General features: G+C 41.5%; 1 pseudogene; it reads right to left on the bottom strand.

Annotated features, from left to right (window-relative positions):
• Positions 1-8,325: 8,325 nt before the first annotated feature.
• Positions 8,326-9,844, bottom strand: LOC149252081 (cytochrome P450 750A1 pseudogene; annotated as a pseudogene).
• Positions 9,845-16,477: the final 6,633 nt, after the last annotated feature.

Here is a 16,477-nt window from a genome sequence, read left to right as displayed (position 1 = left end):
ACCTGATTTACATCTTGTGATTTCCGCCTATCCGCTAAATTCTGCTAGATGAGCCTTGGTTGTTTCATTCCATTGCCACCATCTCTTTAGCCGATCATATGCTCTCACTTGGTTGTTTATCCTTTCTTGAGGAACCGCAACGATGAGTGGTTTTATTAGCCAGCCTCTTGACCATTATATGTTTTGAGCAGTTCCACCATTACCGGAACCAGTTGCTACCCTTTATACCACTCGTTCCTCTAGGACGAGTCACCTTTAAGCTCTTTTCTGACTCGTAAAAGATGAAAAGATTGCCGAGTATTTTTCCTTTTTTGACTCGTTAAAGAGAATAAAAATGGAGGTCTACTTTCAGCTCTTTTCCGACCGTTTAAAGACGAAAAGATCGTCGAGTTACCCCTCTTGACACGTTAAACGTAAATAAGAGGCGGTCGTCTTTAAACTCTTTTCCGACCGTGTAAAAACGAAAAGATCGTCGGACCCTTGTCATTTCAGGCTCGTTAATGGTTACGAAGCGACGTGGCTTCGATCGCTTTTTTACTTTTTCAGGTCGAAATCACTACTTATGAAAAGTACTCCTCGATCGTAATGGTCGGGCGGTTCTTTCGAGCATTGTTTTATACTTTTTCGGGTTCCAGAGACACAACTTTATGAAAAAGGACGCCCCTGGAGTTTCCTTTTCTGTTGTCTTTTCAAACTCTCTAAACATGAAAAGGCGCCGAGTTCTTCCTCTGTCAGACTCGTTAAAACTTGATGACATTAGAGTCCGTCAAGATGACGCTTTACAAGCATATGCTATCCCCGTCAAGCTTGTTAATAAAAAATAACTGGGGTACTCACCAAAAATGGTGGGGGAAAATGGAACCATAATTATTGTCGTGTCGGCAGTATGTCGCTCTTGAACATGGCACTTGTCTGCATTCATGTCTGGGTGGGGACATCTCATCTCGTTTTTCACTTGCCTCCATGGGTTTGGGTGATCCTGTTTGACCTCTCATTTGTTCATTGCCTCGTCACCATGACCTTTGATCCATTGATGTCAAATACTGCCAAGTCCACTGTCGTGTTGCCAATATGTTCAAGAGAAGTTGACCTCTGCAGAATAACAACCTCCCTCTGATAGCTCACATAATTCTGATTCACCACAACATCCTTCCTCTGTCTCGTGTCGATGATGTGGGAAACACTATGGCCCACCTTCGATCAAGGTCACTTCCTGTTGACTTCAGCTCATTATCCAGGAAGCTGATCTAGAGACTCCCTTCCGGTGCCTTGGAACCTGCATGCCTCAATGGCAGGTTCTTCGTGTTCGACGTGAGGTTTTCATCATTGGCCTCCGATCGAATGATTCTATGGGTGTTTGACGCCAGCTCACTGATTCACACGCCGTAGATTGTACCTATAGTACCTTGAGGGCCATTGTCATTATTGGTGGTACCTCTCGCGTCTGTTAACAGTTTTTATTATTGACTAGGAATCAGACGATGTTCATGCATGTTCGACTTCAACTCATGTATTCGCATGCCTAAGCTTGTACTTTTGTTCGGGTCGAGATAGAGCGCAAGACCCTGGATTTTGTCTGTTGGAATCCAGGCTGCAATTTTGACGATTATTGTGATTATTACATGACTCATTCACTCGATGGCTGCGACCATGCCTGAGCCTATTCATCGATCCTCACCGGATGGCTGCGCCCATACTTTGGATCTAGATTATTATGTACTCTGTTATGGATGGCTGCGCCCATACCACATATATCATGTACTTGAGATATCAGTTGTACCTCTCTATGCAGATTCTCTGGCGACAGCATTTTCAGTTGCATGTGTTCTTGTAAAGCATTTCACCCCTCTCTCTCTTGGGCCTCATGTTTTAGGGGGCATCTGTTACACAGTAATTTGTCACCATTTGTCACCATCCCTGTCACCCCTCTCCCGCACTTTGGAGGACTCATCCCGGGACCTGTGAGAAGTGACATAACTTGAAAACACTTGCATTATGTTCCCCTAAGTATGGAATTCATATGCCCTGAAGACATCTCCTGCAGAATATCCTTAAAAAATTCCCTTTTTCCATTAGCGCGGATCCACAGTGTAATACTCGCGCCAATGGGGGAAATACTCCAAAGAGGGCGTGCCAGTTGGTGCTCTGTCTCAGAGCTATACTTGCGCCAACCGAGTTTGGGAAAGCTTTTTAACAAACGCACGCGCGAAGGTTTTTTCCTTTCGACTCATGAAGCTTTTTAAGGATAATGCCAATCCCATGGATGTCTTGATTCATCGTATCTCCCTTTCCTCTATCCATAATGGCTTTTTGAGGATAAACCCAATCCCATATATGGTGTGATTGATCTTATCTCCTCCTCCTCCATCTATAAAAGCTTGTTCTGTTCCATTTGACAAGCTAGTTTGAGCATAAGGAGAATTATACTTTGAGAAGTCTAAGAGATTGCTATAAGAGTATTCTTTGCATTCATAATCAAAGAGAGAGAGGCTTGTTCCCAATCCCGACAAGCTTTGCAAGACATATGTAGCTGATCACCCAGCCAAAGGAGGATTTGACGTCACAACTATGGTTGTATTATTCTTTGTTGTTTATCAATAATAGATGACTATCATTATGGTTCCACTCTTGTTGTTCATTGTAATGATGTTTGAGTTATATCTTTTCTGACCGATATATAATTGCATCTATTGGATTTTATGCTTGTATTTGTGTCGTTCTTTGCATGTGCGGGTTTCCATTCACAGAGATCGTGAGGATCATGAATGGCCGGAGCAAAGGAACGGGAGTGTCGACTCTTCTACAACACTAGCGTTGGAATCCAAGTAGGCTCTCATCATTTACCTTTAATTTGTAATTAGGAACCTGCGTGTTAGCATTGTTTGATTGTTGCTAGACCCATTCTGGGCTAGTGGGGATCGCCTCTGTCCGCAGAGGGGATTTACCTTGCCAACAATTATTATTTAATTAATTAATATTATTATTATTATTATTTACCGATATTTAATATAATTAAATATTATTATTGTTTAACAATAATTAACTATTTTACTATTATTTATTCATTTATTTTAGTAAATTATTATTATTATTATTATTATAAAATAAAATAAAATAAAAATATTTATATATTTTCTAAAAATAATAGTAAAATTTATTTATTTTTAATAAAATAAGTAATTATTTATTTACGTGTTATAAAAATTGAGTGATAAATTATTATTATTGTTATTTTTATTATATATTTATCAATGGTTTTTGTTATAGATAGAAATAAAGCCTTATGGGTATATCAACCACATTTACTTAAATAATTGTTGCGCCAAGAGGTGCTCTACAGCCCAGTATATGAGGGAGATGTTGTTAGGTTATGTAACGTTGCATTAAAAAACATGAGGGAGATGTTGTCGCGTAACATAACCTTACATTAAATCAAAAATATGAGGGAGATTTTGTCACGTAACGTAACATTAGATTAAAAGAAATGTTATAAAAAATATGAAGGAGATGTTGTCACGTAATGTAACGTTACATTAAAAAATATGTGAAAAAATATATGTGTCGGCTAATATATATTGTATATGTTGAAAATATGTGTAAAGATACTATATATGTGTCGGCTAATATATATTATATATGTTGAAGATATGTGTAACGTTACTTTAAAATAAAAATAAAAATTAATTAAAATAAAAAAATGTGTCAGCTAATATTAACAAACTCAATTTTGAAAACGATATATATACAATTTAAAAAGAGATCGATTAGCTTATTCATTGAATAACAAAGAAAATTAGGTAAAGGAAGTGGAGGATTCAATTGGGCATATCGTGTAATAATAACGAGGTAAATTTCATGCCATTTAGGTTTTCCGTTGTGTGATTTCTGTAATAATAACGACGTAAATTTCCTCGCAACGTTGTGTGATTTCTGTAATAATAATAACCCAGTAAATTTATATTTTGTGGCATTCAGGTTTCTGATTGTGTGATTTCCGTAAGAATAGAAAATCAGGTAAATTTATATTTTGTTGCATTCAGGTTTTCAGTTGTAGGAAGGTAAACTCAATATAATGGAAGCTGCTCAATAAAAGTAGTAGGAGTGAGGGGAAGATTGAGTAGAATTTAATATTTAGGGTGGGGTCTGACCTAAAATATTAGGTAAAATTTAATAATATTACATTTTAATTAGTATTTCTCCCCACCCGTGGCCACTATTTATTAGGTGGGGGTGGTTATAAATATTGGGTAACATATAATATTGTAATATTATATTTTATGTAATCAATATATTTGTAACACTTAATATATATGTGTTCCATCTATAAATTTAATTAATAAGGAGATAAAAACTTAATATTTACAATATGACAAGATTTTTAATCATGAATATTTACCATGGATATTATTAACTTCTAAGTAGGTTTTTTTACAATACCGTGGGCCAATACCCACAAGAGAAAGATAGAGAGGGAGAGGAGGGAAGAAAATTATAATACCATGGGCTACTACCATGGTTTATCAATACCATGGGCCATCTAGACTTTTGATTATTATGTTATGGATCTAGGCTTTTAATTGTTACAATACCATGGGCCAATACCATGGCTTATCAATACCACATGCCCAAAAACAATAACTTATTTCAAAATAAAAATATTTTACAAATATTTTATTTTAATTTAAGTTTATAACATTTTTTAATTAAATCTAAGAGCAAAAAGGTTATAATTACTTCTGAGGCATATCTAAACCCTCCATCCTCACGACTACTAACAATATTTTCATAGAGATTAAATGGAGGTTTTAATAAATTAAAATATGAGAATAATTTTATATATACATATGTGAAATTTATATAATATAAATAATATTATAAATAACTAGGATAGATGCATCTTAACCAAGGATCCAAATGAAGTGATAAAGCAAAGTGATTAACAATGATAGAAGAAAGATAGTGAGTGATCCTTTTAATCTTTTTATTATTTTATTTTCTTTAACATGATTGATCCAAAATATAGGTTTAATATTTTACAACCAATTATGTTTTTTTATTAATTTAAATATTTTCTTAAATACAAAACAATGGGATGATATTTAAGAAAGAGAGTGAGATGGAAGGGGGAATAGAGTGTGGGAGAGAGACACAGTGAGAGAGAGAAAGGAAGAGAGAGAGGAGGGGGAGAGTGAGGGAGAGAGATGGATTTGGAGGGGGAAAGAGAGGGAGTGACAAGGGAGAGATGAAGATGGAATGAGGGAGAGAGGAGACAAGGGAAGAGAGAGAAAAGGAGAGGATAAAGATAGGGAAAGAACGGGAAGAGAGAGACAGTGAGACATATATATGGAGGGGAGAGAGAGGGGGGCAAGAGAAATAGAGAGGGAGGGAGATAGTGATAAAATTGGAGGGTGGAGAGAGTGTGTGTGTACGATGAGAGCAGAGACAGAGGGAGGTGGGAGAGAAGGGGAGAGGGAGGAAGGAAAAAGAGAGAGGACTTGAGAGAGAGGAGAGAGAGGGGGAGAGAGAGACGGAGTTGGAAGGGGAGGAAAGACATAGAGAGAGAAAGGTGGAGAGGGAGTGGCAAGGGAGAGGGAGAGGGAGAGAGAGAGAGAGAGCATGGCATATGTTTAGGGGGTTGAGACAGAGAGACAAATAAGGAGAGATGGAGGGAGGTATAAATATAGATGGCATGGGGAGAGAGGAAAGAAGATAAAGATAGAGAAAGTTAAGGAGAGGCAGATAAAGTGAGACGGGGGAGAGAGGGAGGGGAAGAGAGAGAAGGGGAGTAGGAGGGAGATAGACACAGAATGGAAGGTGGAGAGAGAGGGAAGAAGAAAGAGTCCCACAAAGACAAATATAGACATAGAAGTTAAATCTAGAAAGTCATGAATATTTTAGATTTTCACTAAAATAGATGTATTGATTTCAATGTAGTTGTTGATTTCTAATCCTATTTGATCACATGCACTATATGCATTGATTTCATTGTAGATGTCGATTTATAATTCTATTTAATACCTTACACTAGATGCATTGATTTCAGTGTCGATGTTGATTTCTACTCCTATTTGATTGCTTGCACAAGATGCATTGGTTTCAGTGTAGATGTTGATTTTTAAACGTATTTCATCACTTGCATTAGATGCATTGATTTTAGTGTCGATGTCGATTTATAATCATATTTAATACATTACACTAAATTCATTGATTTCAGCGTAGATGTTGATTTCTACTCATATTTGATTGCTTGCATTAGATGCATTGGTTTTAGTGTAGATATTGATTTATAATCCTATTTGATTGCTTGCACTAGATGCATTGATTTCAGTGTAGATGTCGATTTCTAATCATATTTAATACCTTACACTAGATGCATTGATTTTAGTGTAGATGTTGATTTCTGATTTGATGCAACAAGATGTATGATGTACATTAATTTCAAAGTAATTAGATTAATAGTGTGCATTGATTTCAGTGTAAGCACATCTCTACCTCCTCCATCTATATCTCTATCTCCCATTGTCTCTCCTTCTCTATCTCTCTATCTCAGCCCCTAAACATACACACTCACTCTCCATATCTATTTCTCTCTCCCTCCCTTCCACCCTTTCTCCTCCCTCTCTCCCACCGTTTCCCCTCCCTCTCTCTCTCTTCCCCTTCTCTCTCTAACATTTCTCTCTCCATATCCATATTTCTTCCTCCCTCCCTGTCTTTGCCTCTCTCTTCTTACCCCTCCCCCCATCAATACCTCTATAACCCCTTGTCTCTCCTTCTCACCACCAAAACATACACACTCTCTCTCAGTGTAAGCACATGAAAATCATATTCAACCATAAATTCAATATTTGAATTTTCATCCTAAAAAAATGTTTGCTTACTTGAATTTATAATTGGGTACATTCTTATTATTCCCATTTTCCATCATTCAACATTTATAATTACTTTGCATTCAAACGCAGTAATAGAAAATAACTACCATTGAAAATTATTTGGGGTTTAACACTCCATAACTCACAATGATTGACTTTGGAGAAAACTACTAAGAGACAAGGTATGTTGTTTACTACAGTAGCTCAAGTTAAATATTTGAATGGTCTATGTTCCAACTACACTTTTCATATGATCGATATGAGAAAATGGAAAAAAATAGTTTCATATTGATTGCAATGAAGATTATTTGTAATTGACTATATTCTTAGTAATGGCATTTTCTATCTATTAGAATTGTTACATTGACACTTTGCACTCAACATTTGTATTTCATGATTTTTCATCATTCAAGTTACTAACAGCCTCTTTCATCTAAACAAACTGATGTAACTAAGAAAATTTTAAATTAAATTGACCAAATTGACCTTAAACATATTTAGCATATTTAAAATTATCAAAATAATTAGATGTTGAGCAAATTTTGTATGACCGTGCATGACTAAAACTAGCCTAGATCCATCTTAACACAGGATCTATCAAGCGCCGAGAGGGATCAAATCTCTCAAGGTGCAAACCTTTCCTGAAGTTTTGCACTCAAAAAATAGGTTTGCACCTCGAGAGATTTGATCCCTCTCGGCGCTTGATAAATCCGGTGTTAAGATAGATCTAGAATGGAATAATAACTATATTATTATATTATTATTATAATATTGTTATCAATTATTATTATTGTTAATTAATATTACTAATATTATTATTATTATTATAATATTAAATAATAATCATATATATATATAAATAACCAAGAATATGATTGTTATTATTTATATAGTTATTAATAATCATATATGATTGATTTAAAAAAAAAAAACATAATAATTATTAATGTGATTAAATGTGATTGATATAAGTGTTTCATTAAATGTAGTTGATATAAGCGAAACGCTTATATCAACCACATTCAAAAATGGGATATATACATGATTTATATAAGCTATCGGTTTATATCTACTACGTTATTAAATGAGATTGTGCTAATAGAGTGGTGAAAAGATTATTCAACTTTCGACAAATAATACAATAGAGAATTTGAGTTGGAATGCAATCGCCGAGAATATGATATTAATTAATATTTACACTAGTCAAGAAATAACTTGATTTACAGAAGTAGAGGAGTAAGTAGTAAAATCTTGAAAACTGTTGCAAATAAAACAGAAACCGAGCCTTGTCTCCGCGTACGGTTTAGCTGGCAAACCCGACCAGCGGAACTTGGATGAGCACGGAGCGGAACTTGCCTTGGAATCGCAACTCCACACGTTTCCTTCATATCCAGCTGGGAAGGATCACCATTAAACCCTCCAAGCGAATGTATGCACCAAATGAGCCAATGCAAGCTCAACACTGTGGATAGCCAGTGAAGCTCCACGGCATCCTCTCCTTCCTGCCCCAAATGGTATCATTGAAGTCTGATTGACCTGTTAAATCCATATGTTCTTCCATGAATCTCTCCGGCTTGAATTTCAAAACATCTGGCGCCCACACGTTGAAATCCCTTCCTATAGCCCACAGATTTATGATTATCGTTGTTTTCTCAGGTATGTAGTATCCTCCTACTGTTACACCACCTAAAGATTCATGAGGAATTGCTAGCGGCACCGCTGGGTATAATCGCAATGTCTCTTTCACCACACAGTGGAGGTATTTCATGCTTGCCAGATTCGACTCCTTTACTTCGCCATGTTGGCCAACGATCAAATCGAGTTCGTCCTGCAATTTCTTCATTGCATGGGGATGTCTGAGCAGCTCCCTCATTTCCCATTCTAATGTAGTCGCTGTCGTTTCCACCCCAGCCGCTGACATGTCCTGCACAAAGAAAGATCCAATTAAGGCATAATGATGATTGGCTGATGTTTAAGAATGGAAAAAGCCTGCGAGACATACAAGCACAAGAGCCTTGATGGTTTCCCGTGTGATTTTAGCGTTGGTCTCAGCCATCTGGAGCAGCACATCGACGAAGTCATGAACATGAGGCTTTGCTTCTCCATCTCTCTGGCCATTTGAGGCCGCAGTCGTGAGATGATTGACATTAACATGATCATCTATTATTTTCTCAGAGAATTCATTGAATGTTTTGTTGATCCTCTTCATCCGATGATTGATACCTTGCAAATCAAGCCAATCCAAACACGGAATGAAGTCTCCAATGTTAAAGTCCCCCACCCTAGCCGTGATCTCTACGAACAGACCCTTAAACCCTTTGAAATCACCGCCCAAATCATCGTCAGAAAATTTCTTCTTCACCAGTATTCGCCAAACTATATTGGATGTGAGGCTAAAGATAGCCTTGCTCACATTCACGCCCATACATCCGTTCTCACTCTCCTCCCAAATTGAACGGATCATCGCAGACACCTCTTCCTCTCGCACACCCTTGAACGACTCGATTCTTTTGGCAGTGAGCAGTTCTAACACGCATATTCTTCTCATTTGCCTCCAGTGATCTCTATACGGAGCAAAGATCACATCTTCCAAATTGAAAAACATTAATCTCCCAACAGCTCTTAGAGGTCGGCTGGCAAAGATGAAATCATGAGTTATGAGAAAATGTTTGGCTATTTCAGAAGAAGAAACTACGACTGTAGGTACAGAGCCCAAGCGGAGAAACAAAATGGGACCATATTTGTCAGCAAGGCCTTTAAAAAAGCGATGAGCGGGGAGTCTGAGTTGGTGGAGGTTTCCGACGATGGGCCATGGATAGGGTCCCGGGGGAAATCTGACACTAAACCTTTTGCAATAAGCATATGAAGAAGAAAGAGAAGAATATACAAGGAATAGCTGCTGCGGTAAATTCCCTACCAGCTACTGTTAATGTTGCAGGCAGACGGAGAGAAACAGGCAAATTATGAGAAGCCATATTACATACACCCTTAGTAAGCACTGCACTCTATGATTGGACAGGAAGAAGCGTCTGGTATATATGCGATTCACATAAGCTCAGTTTATCGAGATATAATTAGAATATATGGTCAATGGTGACAACTTTCAAATAATCTGATCTCCTATGAGAAAATTCCGAAACCATGGAACCGAGTGTGTCACGCCCCCAAGTCTACGGCCAATTTTTTTCACCGTGCCCGGCGGGGTGCGGCACCACCGAATGCTCACTTTTAACAAGTTAACGTTTATGGGCTATGCCTTCCACATTAATATACTTAATTAATCTTCTTTAACCAAGTAAACCGCATAAAACTTCACATATAATCGCAGCCAATATAATTATCATGCAATGTAAAACCGAACACATAACATTGACACACAATTATAATGGGAGGGGCAACTCCCGAACGAGTTCGCCCAAGTATATTATGAATCTTCTTTCAATAATACAACAAGTGTGCTGGGCAACCCCACGGCCAACACTTAGAATAATTACAACAAGGCGTGAGAAGCCTTAACCACAATTCGATACCAATTACCTTCGGTTGGAGCGAGCTCACCCGAGCCTCCAAAACTCCACCGAACCAATTTCCGCACCAAACTGTCTTTCCGTGAACCGTTCGACCTCCAAACTAAGTCCCGGTAGATCTGCACACTTATTCGCTAATGCGCATGAGGAATGCGCACTTCTGCGTCCTTCTTGTTTCTAGATCGAACACCAAGAGAGAGCGAAGTGCGTTGATGATGAAATGAGCTCTCTGCGCTGTCTATATATAGCCATCCCAACTCGTCCATCAAGGGGTGTCAGCTTTACAAGCTGACCCCAAAACATATGCGTTGAAGCTCCTTTATTATCTTATGGGCAGGTCGGCCTTTGCCTAAAGGCAAGGTCGACCTACGCCCTTATAAACTTCGCACTTCCTTTGCATTATTTCGTATGTAATTTGTGAGCGCTCTCCAAGTTCGTCGCAACCAGCTCGTATGACTGTCGCACCCGTCCGCCATCTCTGCTGTTCGTCGCGCTTGCCTTACGCCGCATTGCCAACTCGCTGTCGCACTCCGTTTGCCGTCGTGTCCTGTCCGCCCGTCGTGTGGATGGACGCCCGCCCGGGTCGTCCTCCCTTCGTTCGCGTCTACACGCCCATCCGCCCACACTTATGTTCAAACCAGCTCGCGTCCATGTCCAGCTCTGCCAGCTCGCGGTCATGCCCCTGTTCGCCGGTTCGTTCATCGGGTGTGGGTCGCCCTTGGGTCGCCCGCCCGTTTGGCGCGGGTCGCCCTCGGGTCGACTCATCGTTTCAGCTCGCCCGAGCTTCAACCATGAGTTTGTCTGCCGGTTCGGGTAGCTGTGCCTGCGTCCACGTTCGTTGTAGCTCGCCCGCAACTCGCCTTCCGCCCGTCGAACCCACAGCTCGCCAAACCTGTAATCTGTCCGCCGTGCACGGGTCGCGCGCCCGGGGCGCCCGCCCGTCGTGCACGGGTCGCCCACCCGGGTCGCCCGCCCGTCGTGCACGGGTCGCCCACGGGTCGCCCACCCGGGTCGCTCGTCGGGTGAAGGCGCGCCTCTGCCCAAAACGCCAGGGTGTTACACTCTCCTCCACCTGAAGACGTTGTCGTCCCGACAACATGCCATCTTAGTGAATTTCACCAAGACTCATATCAACCATGATGTAGGCTCCCTCCATATAAAGCAACACCTCTGTAGCCCATATAAGGTCCCTGCCTCCACCAAGCCATCTCCATGTGCCAACTGTCCATGTATAACAAGTGTCACACATCCTAGCCATGTGCCAACACTTATCTTCACGGTTCCATGCCCAGGTCCATGGAAACCCCATCTTTCTGCAGCATGTTATGTTCACCATACCTGCTCAACCAAGTTTGAGGGCTCACTGCCATGAGCAGCTTAACAATGAGCCCCATCTTCTATGTCATCTAAGAAGATGTGGAGCGAGAAGAGCCTGGGGGCTCTCCCTCACTAATCAGTTCGATCCATCTATCAGGATCCTCAACCTCCATCCTTTGTAGATATGCTTCCCGATCTTCCTTCTGGATATTCGGCCTCACATATAGCTCATCATCATCATCATCGTCCTCCACCAACTCTAGCCTTCTCGATAAGTCCGAGATGCTATCTGAGAGTGCTCGGATGACCACAGATTGTTCTGTAATCTTTGCCTCCATCGTAGACAACCTCTTGTCCACCTTTACCTTGTCCTCCATCTGCATTCCTCCTAACTTACGATCGGGCTTTGTTACACCAATGGTTGGAACACCAATGGGCACATCTTCCCTTCCATCGTAAATGAAGAGCTTCCTCAAATGTGGCACAACCATAGCTTCAAACTGTTTCATAAACTCCATCCCCAATACTGCCTCATAGTCATCAATCCGCACTATGGTGAAGTCCACCTTTCCGGTCCATGCACCAAGTGTAGTGTCTACCTTTTCGGCCATACCAAGGATTGCCATCGGAGGAGAATTCACCGTCTTCATTTGTGCCTTTGCAGGTACAAATTTCAGCCCAAGTCTCCTTGCGGTATCTTCACTCATGAAGTTATGTGAAGCCCCACTATCAACCATAGTGAGTACATCGGCTCCACCAATCTTCATCTGAACGTATTCCAACTTGTTTCTTTCTGGATCTTCTTCTCTGCAATCTTCATCAACCACTGCCTTTGAAGTAGCACTCGGGCCTTCTTCACTTGCAGTCTCATTGTGAGGATCATCGGTAGAAGAAATTTCTATCACCAAGTCTTCTTGAATTCGTGAGGTTCCTTCCCCACTTCCTTCCTTTTGTTTCTCCCAAAACTTGATTTCTTTCTTCAAGACTTCGAGATGTTTTTCAAGGACTAAACAATCCTTCTTTTTCTTGTGCAAAGCATGTCGTATCCTTAGTTCCTTGAGTTCGGCTTCAATCAAGATTCCTTCATGTGTAAGTCGAAGGGCTTCATCCTCATTTAGGTCCGAGACCCCTTTTTCCACCAAGGCACGAAGAGCACTTTTTGTTTCGACCAACCTCTTGCCACAATCCGTGTATCCTTGCCTTAGTTTATCCAACTCTTCGAGTATGTCTTTCTCAAATTCTTCCATAGTTGCAAAACCCAATTGTTCCAAGAGAGACATCTTTACCGAATCACCTGCCTTAGATTAAGCAGATTCACCTTCAATTTCAACCGAGACAACCTTGTCCAAGTTTCTATTAGTAATCTGTCCACCAGCTCTGACCGAGCTCTGATATGCTTCAACGCTTCAACACCAGCTCTTCGACCGAGCTCTGATACCACCTGTCACGCCCCCAAGTCTACGGCCAATTTTTTTCACTGTGCCCGGCGGGGTGCGACACCACTGAACGCTCACTTTTAACAAGTTAACGTTTATGGGCTACGCCTTCCACATTAATATACTTAATTAATCTTCTTTAACCAAGTAAACCGCATAAAACTTCACATATAATCACAGCCAATATAATTATCATGCAATGTAAAACCGAACACATAACATTGACACACAATTATAATGGGAGGGGAAACTCCCGAACGAGTTCGCCCAAGTATATTATGAATCTTCTTTCAATAATACAATAAGTGTGCCGGGCAACCCCACGGCCAACACTTAGAATAATTACAACAAGGCGTGAGAAGCCTTAACCACAATTCGATACCAATTACCTTCGGTTGGAGCGAGCTCACCCGAGCCTCCAAAACTCCACCGAACCAATTTCCGCACCAAACTGTCTTTCCGTGAACCGTTCGACCTCCAAACTAAGTCCCGGTAGATCTGCGCACTTATTCGCTAATGCGCATGAGGAATGTGCACTTCTGCGTCCTTCTTGTTTCTAGATCGAACACCAAGAGAGAGCGAAGTGCGTTGATGATGAAATGAGCTCTCTGCGCTGTCTATATATAGCCATCCCAACTCGTCCATCAAGGGGTGTCAGCTTTACAAGCCGACCCCAAAACATATGCGTTGAAGCTCCTTTATTATCTTATGGGCAGGTCGGCCTTTGCCTAAAGGCAGGGTCGACCTACGCCCTTATAAACTTCGCACTTCCTTTGCATTATTTCGTATGTAATTTGTGAGCGCTCTCCAAGTTCGTCGCAACCAGCTCGTATGACTGTCGCACCCGTCTACCATCTCTGCTGTTCGTCGCGCCTGCCTTACGCCGCATTGCCAACTCGCTGTCGCACTCCGTTTGCCGTCGTGTCCTGTCCGCCCGTCGTGTGGATGGACGCCCGCCCGGGTCGTCCTCCCTTCATTCGCGTCTACATGCCCATCCGCCCACACTTATGTTCAAACCAGCTCGCGTCCATGTCCAGCTCTACCAGCTCGCGGTCATGCCCCTGTTCGCCGGTTCGTTCATCGGGTGTGGGTCGCCCTTGGGTCGCTCGCCCGTTTGGCGCGGGTCGCCCTCGGGTCGACTCATCGTTTCAGCTCGCCCGAGCTTCGACCATGAGTTTGTCTGCCGGTTCGGGTAGCTGTGCCCGCGTCCACGTTCGTTGTAGCTCGCCCGCAGCTCGCCTTCCACCCGTCGAACCCACAGCTCGCCAAACCTGTAATCTGTCCGCCGTGCACGGGTCGCGCGCCCGGGGCGCCCGCCCGTCGTGCACGGGTCGCCTGCGGGTCGCCCACCCGGGTCACCCGCCCGTTGTGCACGGGTCGCCCACCCGGGTCGCCCGTCGGGTGAAGGCGCGCCTCTGCCCAAAATGCCAGGGCATTACAGAGTGGGTCCCAAAAGAGCAACATTCGAATTCGTATCAGATTTACGATGAGGACGTCGCTCGATACTTTCGTCTAGATAAAATATTTGATATCCGAGAGGTCCTTTAATTCATCCTTTTTGTGAATAATTTGTGGTGCATTTTTAGTGGTGTTCAATTTTCCGACGAACAATTGTAGTAGTCAAATTACAAGTACCTATCTCTAGTAGTTGGCCCGTGTAAGTAGCAATGATCTTTCTGGTACAACGCAACAGACAAAGCAAGGATACAACAAATTTTCCGGAAAATCCACACGGATGTCGCCATTGGTGGAACAAATATCCGCTGATCAATTTGCCATAACTTATTCCACCAAAACAATTAAAATATAATAGTAATCAGAATAGTAATTTATTAATATCCATCTTTTTTTGTTTCATCATAAGGAGAGTAGTAGATATGCTTTGATTTAACCTTGATAAGTGTTCATATAAATGTGAAAACATAAGCCATTATTGAAATTTTTATTTTTAATACATGGGAGAGAGTTGTTATTGAAATTTCCATTGGTTAATACTGAGGCAAAAATATGGCAATATAATTGTTTTTTAACTATAAAAAAACTGTAATTAGAGGAAAAATCAATTTACAAACATGTTTATGGACCTAATTAAAATTGCTCACATATTAATGGAGTAGTCTACCCAAGCGAAGGAATTGCCCGGTTTCCGTCGCCGCTCGGAAAAACCTCCGGCTCCGTTTGCCGGCAATTCCTCCGCCACCCTCCGCGAGCTCCGCCCAGCTCCACCACTCTCCGCATTAATGTTGACGACTGACAGGTTTTTGACATACATTCTGATTTCCATCGTTCTTGTCACACGGGAAGTTAATTCACCCAAGAATTTGAATTTTCGGAAATAACCCGCGAGCTGCTCCCTCACCAATTTTACCCGGCATCCCCTGCAGCTCACCAAGTAACCAGGTAACCAGAAACGTTCTGGAAAACTCACTCCTCTTTCTAAGCTATGCTTTCTACGCTCCAGGGATCAGTTGCATGCTCAACGTTTGGGATTTGTTGATGATTGCTGCCGGGATCGAATTCAGAGAGTGGCCTTGTTTGCCGAGATTTTTTGTGTCCTCGGATAAAAAGGTTAGACATCCCCTGTAGCTCACCAGGTAACCAGGTAACCAGAAACATTCTGGAAAACTCACTCCGCTTTCTAAGTTATGCTTTCTACGCTCCAGGGATCAGTTGCACGCTTAACGTTTGGGGTTTGTTGCTGATTGCTGCTGGGATCGAATTCAAAGAGTGGCCTCGTTTGCTGAGATTTGTTCAGAGGAGGTTCCTTGAATTGGCAGCAGTGGAGCATCATCTGCAACTTTGTAAACTCCATTCCCACATGGGAGCTAGAGAAAGACTTGTACTAGAATGATCCCAGGCTAGATACAGCTCCAACCAAGAGGAATCTAGTTTGGGGTGTCATCCAAGCCCAACAACGGAAAGTCAGTTTTTGGATCACTGACAACTGCACTAAAAGCAACACATAGTATGTCCAGGCACTCTCTAATCAAATTAACTGAGGTTTGGTTGGTGTGAACAAATATTATAGACCATGGGTTATTGATGGTCCCATGAGATGTCTGCATTTTGCCTAAGGAGGAGGGTGGCTTGTGGTTGATTGATGTCACATGTGGTGGTTCAGGGCAAGCCTGCAAGATTTTGGCAGAAAAATGATTGTGATGTGCTTGGAAGGTTCAACCACTTGGCAGATTTGATTGAGATTATCTCTTCTCCACACCTTTTCTAATTTAGAGGTTCTTCTACGTTAAAAAGCATCTGGTCCACTTGGAAATGTGTTGCCAAATGTGTGTATTGGATTTATATCGGCACTGGATGTCATTGGGATTTG

Source organism: Pinus tabuliformis, chromosome 7 (genome assembly GCF_031772625.1).
Source record: "Pinus tabuliformis cultivar Carrire ecotype Pingquan chromosome 7, CPIR1, whole genome shotgun sequence".
In the NCBI taxonomy this organism is placed as follows: Eukaryota; Viridiplantae; Streptophyta; class Pinopsida; order Pinales; family Pinaceae; genus Pinus; species Pinus tabuliformis.
The sequence above is the reverse complement of the archived record's forward strand: the minus strand, read 5'-3'. Positions and strand labels throughout refer to the sequence as shown.